Source organism: Triturus cristatus, chromosome 12, assembly GCF_964204655.1.
Source record: "Triturus cristatus chromosome 12, aTriCri1.1, whole genome shotgun sequence".
Classification (NCBI taxonomy): Eukaryota; Metazoa; Chordata; class Amphibia; order Caudata; family Salamandridae; genus Triturus; species Triturus cristatus.
The window spans coordinates 791,716,693-791,725,501 of NC_140595.1; the positions used below are offsets into that span (position 1 = coordinate 791,716,693).

At 46.4% G+C, this 8,809-nt stretch overlaps 1 non-coding gene across 1 annotated transcript; it reads right to left on the reverse strand.

Annotated features, from left to right (window-relative positions):
- Positions 1–4,060: 4,060 nt before the first annotated feature.
- On the reverse strand, positions 4,061–4,132 carry LOC146782865 (small nucleolar RNA SNORD2). Its single transcript, XR_014974903.1, has one exon. It is a non-coding gene; the product is annotated as a small nucleolar RNA SNORD2 (small nucleolar RNA).
- Between the last annotated feature and the right edge of the window lie 4,677 nt (positions 4,133–8,809).

An 8,809-nucleotide genomic window follows, 5' to 3' on the forward strand; every position in this document is an offset into this window, starting at 1 on the left:
GGCTGCTTCTGCCACTCCACACTCTGAGTTCAAACTCCTCCCATGAGCTTTTATCCCTCAGCTCTGGCTGATGGCTGCTTCTGCCAATCCACACTCTTGGTGTGAACTCCTCCCATGAGCTATAATCCCTCAGCTCTGGCTGTTTACTGCTTCTGCCACTCCACACTCTGGGTGTGAACTCCTCCCATGGGCTTTTATCCCTCAGCTCTGGCTGATGGCTGCTTCTGCCACTCCACACTCTGGGTTCGAACTCCTCCCGTGAGCTATAATCCCTCAGCTCTGGCTGTTTACTGCTTCTGCCACTCCACACTCTGGGTGTGAACTCCTCCCATGGGCTTTTATCCCTCAGCTCTGGCTGATGGCTGCTGCTGCCAATCCACACTCTTGGTGTGAACTCCTCCCATGAGCTTCTCAAGCTGTACACATGGAAAGAGTGTCACATCTGCTAGAAGGATGGCAGGAACTTTCAGTGCACGAGAAGAGCCTTATAGCAGAGGGATGTTTTATCCAAATTAATTCTGATAAATACACATGGTTCTGCATTGAAATGGAAAGTACTCAATGACTAATTTAAGCATAGGAGCAGCCTAGCATGTGTGTCCCAGCCACCACTGCAACTGTGAATGTTATGTGGAGTAAACATGCATGTCGTGCCACTTCTCTGCATTCCACATGCATGACAATTGGCATACAGAGGCAGACGTATCCCCTTAATATTCTGCAATTTTAGTGAAGTCTTCATACTAATGGTTACCAGCCCTCTGGTTGGGTAGCAAAGCCAGCCATGATCAGAAGCAACCTATCTGCAGTCTCAGCCCTGTGCCCCCAGTGCATCAGCCATCAGTGTCGCTCAGTACTGGGGGCGCCGGGCCCCTAAATCCAGACCCCCTGTGGCATGTCCCAAATATGGAGCAGATGTGTGCTAGGGCTGCATCAGCACCCCTGCATTTCCAAGCCACATGTTTATGCTCCAGAGAAGGAAGCAGGTAAGGGACACACATTCTGATAGACTCAAGCATGTGTACGTTTGTGGTATGTTGTGTATTGTCATGCCGAGTTGTATGCTGTGTTCTATGTGTGTTACCAGCTTTTGTATAGTACATTATTGCCACTTGTATGGGCTTGCAGCCCTTTCTTCTGATCTTATGGTCAGGGCCACTGGAATTATGCAATTGTGTGGCCGCGGTGATTTTCGCATAGCTATAGATTTGCCACATAATCCACCATCTGCCGCATAATCTGCAGATTTTAACAACTAAAAAAATTGTTTCAAGTTCAGATAGTTCAAAAGTTACTAAAAATGCAGCGCCACGTGTTGTTGCGCGTTGGAAGGCCCTTTGCAAAGTTGGGCTGCTCACATGTTTTTTGCTTATTACTATATTTGGGTGCTAAACTGGTACTAATGAGCTGCAGCCAGTGCCCAGAAAGTGTTTCCAAGTTTTAAAAAGACGAAATAATGAAGTGATACCGTTATGAAATTTGGCGCATTATGCCGCATAATTTGCCTTTTTGCCTCATAATGTACTCAACTCTGCCGCATAATTTGGCCCTCTCCTTCCACATAATTCCAGTGGCCATGGTTATGATATCTGAATCAACCTTCTATGAGTAAGGTAGAGATCACAGTTATCAGACACAACAGGGCTGACACAGTCTTTCATCCTGCCAAGCCATATTATATTAATATTATTGCATCTGGTAATTCTGGCACTGCTTATAGCAGCACTTGGCTGTCAAAGCTTTTAAGTGCAAATAAAACAAGCATTGGGATAGCCAATAGGTCTTGCCTTTGTGACCTTATAAGTGTTTAGCCACGCAGTACATTTCCTTGCCTGTTTTCCCCGCGCTGACTGTCAAATCTAATGCTGACGTGATAAAAAGGCAATTTATGGAACCTATGTACAAGAGTGGGCGGTGAATGATTGGAATAGTTTATGAATAAACCTGTAATGCTTAACTTTGCAAACTGCATCACCCCCAGAGGCATACGTTCTTTGAAAGAGTGAAATTAATGAATTATGTATTGTGTAACTCTGCAAATCGACTCACCTACAGGCATGCGTTCTATGGAAGAGTGAAATGGCGCATGAAAGGATGAAAGAACTTGTATTGTGTATCAACAAACTGAATCGCGTGGAGGGGTACATTCTTTGAAAGAGTAATATAAATTAATAAACCTGGATTGTGTAACTTTGCCCACTAAATTAAAAACGTAGAGGCATGTGTTGTATTTGTCAGGGCAATGGAGAAACAAGAATTACAGAGCAGCATCGGCACCCAAAGCTGCATCTGGGGTATCAAAATGTTTCTCTGACAACACACCCTCCACCATCCAGAGACCTGCGCTCTGCCTCCCTAGCACAGGCACAGACATCGCGCATCTGCCGAAGCCACAGCGGAGGCCGTTTCTACTCCTACCTTGCCGCTAAGTCCTGGAACGGCCTTTGCCTCCACCTCCAGACATCACCCTCACTGGCGGAATTCAGGAAGAGACTCGAGACCTGGCTTTTTTTTTTAACTTAGCCCAGCAACCTAGTGCCTGGATACCCTCACAGGTGATTAGCTGCGCTGTACAAATACTGATCGATCAATTGATTGATTGAGATTCCTTCCAACTCAAAGGGGAGTATTGTGGTAGACTTGGTGCCCAGGCTCTTGAATGGACTGATGCTGTCTCCAGGACTCTCCTACAGTCAGATGCTGCCTATGAGGAAGCTGAAGAGGCTTGCGGTTTCTGAGGCCTTACGGTGTTGTCTCATCATGTGCTTACCTTTTGTCTCTCTCTTTGTTGTTGCTCTCTGCCTAGTATTGTTCCATAATGACTTTAAGAGTTAGGCTACTATGGGACACATGCATCAACGAAAATACCGATCGCAAATGGGCCGATTCGCAGAACCAGCAACTATGCGACCGGTATTTTTGCATTTGGGATGCATCTACCCAAATGCAAATTGCGATTCCCTATTTGGAATGCAATAAGCATTTCCTTAATGGGTGCACAGACTGCTCTAAAAAGATACGTATTGAGTATTTTCTCCTGAGAAGGGGAAGTAGCAACAGCAGGCGGTAGTAAATAGGAAACATTTCGTTCAAGTGAGGCTGCACAGAGCTGTGCTATCTTATGAAATATTAACACCCACTATTAGCAACTGGGAAATTACCCACGAGTATTACTAAGCGCACATATCTCCACGATTCATGAAAACCACTCAGGCTTAGAGAAGGCCCGTTGTTTAGTCACTACCACAGAATTACCCAAAACACAAAGCTCGTTTAGAGGATATTCCGAGGCGCCAGTTATTAATTGCATTGCTACACACCATATACACAGTATGAAGAAAGTGCCAATTTTGGAACTGGCCTCAAACATCTAGTCTAGGTGAAGGAGCTACCTAGCAAGAGTGATGCGCCAAACACTGCCCCCTCATTTAAACTAGGTGTAAAAACTCCGGATGGGATTCAATTAAATAAACCAAGCTTGTGTGGCTGCATCCGATCCAGGATGAACAGTTCATCTGCACTGGCACCATTAAGCAACTACTTTACATTAGGAGCAGTTCACCTTCGGAAACCTACAACATCCCATAATGTAATAGCGTTCAATTTCACACTTTTTCCAGGAATTATGAACTTTGGAGGCTTGCCAATAAAGCCACAGGCCAACGCTATCCACCTTTAGGTCAATACAGGGCACAGTAACTGTTGAAGCCAGAGAAGACTATATTGATCAGAAGTATGAAATACCGACAGCGACGAATTTACGAACGCCTGATGCATGCACCAGAGACATACATGGTCATTTCAGTAGACCCCCTCTGTTCAGAGAAAGTTACATCATGTCAGAGTACAGCTCATTTCTTCGCTGAAGTATTTAGTGTGCAGACTTACTATGCGCTCTGATAGTTCAGACCAAGAACGGGAAAGCAACTGCAGTTCACACTAAATTACTCCCTCAGTATGCATTGCTCACGTGAAAAACCCTAGAAATACCTACTTCACAACCACTCATAACTACGACACACTCAGTTTGATGGGTTACCTGGAAAAAGGGGCGGGGGGAAAGTGATCAGCGTTACGTTTTATCATCATTTGGTTGTCAGTCCCGAAAGATGTTAAAGCCATCATTTCACTTAACCCTCTTGGGTGAACGCAGCATTTCTCGAGTCACCGCTTAATAGAAGGAGCGTCAGTTTTACTTGCACTAATTAAAGGCTGCATTCAAAAGCAGAAGTTCCGCAAGCAAACTAAATATGGACCTCCTCAAAGTTTCGAGACACTGCGGCTGAATCAAATAAATTTAATTCAGACTGCCAAAAAAGGCGTACTTACCAGAAACTGCGCATGCTGATAAGCTGTTCCATGCTCCATACAAGTTACTCTGCGACACTCCCTTCAGAAAATAACAAGCCCTGATGTCAACGTTTGTATTGAAGAGGGCGTGACACTGACTGCAGCCCTCATTTACTAAAGCGAGTCTGTTTCCAATCAACGCGAACGCGAGACGCGGGCGCAATAATTGGAAACAGATGGCGCTGAGGCTCGCTCCCGAGCTCCCTAGGCCAGGGGAGAGAGAAGGCAGGACATGCACCCGCCTTTGGCCAATTGCGTGATGTCTTTCTTAGAAAGACACACACAAATGCGAATAGTGGGTGAGCCAAAAAAGAAACACACGCATGAGCGTGTGTTCAGAGTTTAAAGCCCTTACTAAAAGCCTCGAAGGGCAGCGCCTGTGCGCTGGCTCAGGCGAGACCTAAAAAGTATTGGCCTTTTTCACTGCTATTTACCAGTTAAGGTCACGTCATAATAATGCAGCAAATCAATGGAAGCCACAATGCTGGAGTGAAGTGAGCTCGTTGTGGATGCTATACTGGGTTTGTACGGCGCAAGGATAGCACAACGTAACTTCTGGTGTCTGCAGGGAGGCGACAACGGAGGGCCATGTTGATGTATTCATTGACAGCGAGTGTTAAGCACACATTTTTGGCTGTACTTCAGGTTCATTGTCAGGGGAGAGGAGTAAAACAAGCATGGATTTTAACAATGCTCGTGCAGACTTGAGACCTGTGCAATCTACTGACCTGTGGTGAACGAAAATATTTTTATTAGTAGGAACATCACAACAGTTTCGATAAAACTTTACAGGAACATCTACGTGAGTTCTTGAAAACCAGGGAGAGTAGGAAATCTGCCATTAACGATTAAAGTCAAAGGCGAGGGTTGTATTGGCTTTTTGTGCTCTGGTGACCTCTAGTGGAAAAGGCAGTGCTTTAAATGAGCCGGTACAGCCCGGTACGGAGTAGCGGCATTTTTTTATGTTGAGAGGGAGAGTACCGGCACTTCTAGAGAGAGACGTAATATTTTTAATTGGAGAGTACCGGCACTTCTCAGAAACAAGCAGGTACTCTGGTACAGAGTACTGGCACTTTCTATTTTTCCATTTCAAGCACTAGGAAAAGGTGTAAGTGCGAAGGTATCCCTGCACTAGCATTAAGGCAATGGTGTAATACCCTAACCCCCGGGGAGCGAGGGGGTGGTGAGACACACACTCAGTACTCAGACTCTGACGGCAGGCCACACTGGCATGAAAATGGGGGTTTTTTCACCAGTTATGTCTCTGACAACGTGATTTTTGGAGACGTGTGAAAAATGGGGTTGTTGGTTCATGGGGGTGTGAGCCCTTCTCAAGCAAGTGCCACAGTGCTCGTCGAAGTGAACCACAAAAGTCACTAAATGAACCTGTGCTTACCCCTCTGATAGCTTGACACAAAAGCAGTGAGGCTTAACTTAGAGGCAATGTGTAAAGTATTTATGCAGCACACAATTAGTAATAAACTGAAAGCATAACGCAAGAAAAATCCCACACTAACTCAGAAAAATAGAGTGCATGTTATTAAATGATCTGATGCCTAAATGACAAAAATCCAATCAGTAGACACGGAGATATGCAATTTCAAAGATGTAAATAGGTATAGAACCTAAAAGCACAAAGCGCCACTGGCGGTCATCTGGCCGTGCAAGACTAGGGGAAAGTCACAAATTCAGGCCAACCACGATGGAGCACTGGACGGATATAAGGACCAAGTTAGCCCTCTACAAATGTTACTGTTGAAATCCAGACTTCCCTGCAGATTCCACCCCCTCCGCCTCCCCCCCCCCACCCCCACCACTTTGTGCCCCATTTTGGTCTGCTAGATGCTGGTTTTTGGCTCGGGTCATGCACTGGGACCTGCTAACAAGGCCCAGGTGCCGTATTCTTTCCCCTAAAAGTGATGCAAATTGGTACACCCAATTGTCAAAGTCCTTTTCCCCCTTATAAGTCCCTAGTATAGGGTACCAGTGGTATAGGGTACCAGTGGTACTCAGGGCAAGGGTGGTAAAGGGTGCACCAGGGCTGCAGCACTGTTTCTGACAAACTGTGTGACACAAGTAAAAGCATGTCAGCAGGTCTGCCATTGCAGCCCTGCATGAGAGCCTGTCTGCTCGAAAGTGACTCTGCACAGACCCTTGTGCTGCAGAGCCACACCACTGCCTTAATGTAATTGAACCCTGTGAGAAGCTGGCCTGGTATATGATGTCCACTAATGTAAGTGGGCACCTTGCACCAGTCCGACAACCCTTAAGGTGATTTAAGAGGTCTTAGAGAACCATAGAAAGCTCTAAGTGGTAGCTGTGGAGAGCAGCATTCGGGCTTGGTCCAGAAGGACTGTAAAGCAGCTTGTTTTACCAGAATACATATTATAGTATAGATTAAGTGAAAAAGAACCACTCAAGGTATTTATAAAAATATGTATTTATTATTTAATACTCTCTAACACGTTTAGATATCTCCTACCCGGAGATAAACAAAATGTACACAATACTTTGCATAGAAATACAGTAAATAGCACAGAATAGGCAGTGGGTTCCAGGGGGGACCAAACCCTATACTAAGAAAGTGGTATAAGAACCCCGACTCGGGTCAATACAAGGTCGAGAGAATGTAGAAGTGCTGGAGACCCAAGGAACCACCCAAGGCGAGTGACTAGGAACCCCACAGAGAGTGTGTGCAGTGTGAGAACACGACCGCGTGCTCCGTACATATCAACATGTAAGTCGCAGTTGGAGGAGTTTTAAGGAAAAAGGACCCTTCCAAGTGGACCCTGAAGAAACGCCATCGAAGACAGAAGGTTGGAGAGCCACCCCACCTGTGGGTATCCTAGTACCCACGTTACCTACACCAGGAAGGCCGGGTGCATAGGTGTGAAGTGGTATCGGAAACCGCAGTTGAACCCAAAGGAGGACTTCAGGAGAGTGCCGCTGCTGACGAAGGTGAAGGTGTCCGGTGGAATCCGAAGGGGGATTCTAGTTGAGAGGTACCTGCAAGCAGAGGGGGCAGAGTCTTTGTCACTCAGGGGTGACCAAGAAACTTGGAAGACGAATGCCCACCAATGTCGTGAGTTGCAGGAGAGTTGACAAGGACATTAACTCTACAGCTGTGAGGACCAGGCGACACTGAGGAAGACCAGGAGCTGTGCATGAGCTGTTCCACGTCGTATGTCGATTGCTGAGGAGTCAGTGTCCGGTGGGAGCACCAACAAGCCTTGGCAAATGCAACCAATGCAGAAGTCGAAGAAGGTGCAATGTCGGGACCAGGAAAGTCCAGGGGACGAACCACAAGCAGGAGAGTCAGGGCAGGCCCGAGCAATCAGGGGAGCCCAAAAGAAATAAAGGTGACCCCAGTGCTTAATTCGCAAAATAATAAGTGCCAGGGCTCTGACCAGGAGGCCACTGCAGCTTGCATCACCTATCGCCCCTGTCATTGCTGCCAAAACAACTACTAACCATCACTCTCGCCTTCAAGTACAACAGCTCAGATAAGTCCTTGTCCCCAAAGCCTAAGGAATGGCTGGGGAGGCAGGTATTAGGAATTTTTAATGTAAATTGTATTCATAAACAACCGTTTTTCTGCTCTTCTCTAGATTTGATGAGTAGCGCCACCATGTCTCAGACTGTTATAAGTGCGGTGTCGATAATTAAGTGCCGTTGCCGAGCATCGGAAACCAATTAAATGCGGTTCACCAAAAGATGCAGGCCACGATGCGGTGTTTCCGAAGTTTCTGGTCAATGGAGGTGCGTGAGGTTGGGGCTACTTGGAGCCTGGAGATCTTCTTGGAAGGAAGCCAACAAGCCTTGGCAACTGCAAGCTGATGCGGTGCACAGGGGTTCGGGTATTGCAGCCCCCACGAGGGATACTGGCCTCAAACTTGGTGAGAAGGCACGGCAGGCCTCTAGAGCTTTGGAGAACCACCACCTGTGTTGCAGAACCTTTCGGAGTCCACAGGAGCTGAGGATCAGCACACCGGTTGAATCAGTTGTGGTACCTGCGAATGCAGGAAAGCGACTCCTTCACCTCACTTGAGTGGCATAATGCATGCTTCATCCCACAGAGGACGTCTGGGGTACCTATGCCCTGGGTACCTTAATACCATATACTGGGGACTGATAAGGGCATCCCAGTATCCAATCTGGGATGTACCTAAGTACTGAACACAACAATTTAAGGGAGAAAGCAGATAGAATGGGGTCCTAATTAGCAGGATCCCAGTCAGACTAGTTAATAACAGCTTAGCACCAGGCAAATAGTGGGGGTAACCATAAAAGCAGATCCTACTTTCCTACAGTAAGACACTCTTAAGGTTGTCCTCCTCAGCTCAGGAGGTACAGTGCATTATATTAAAGGTATGGATAAATATGTTCATACATATATATCCCCACAGTAACCCTGTAAACCAAGGTTTTACTGTAAGTGACCAGTGGTCCATACAGTAAC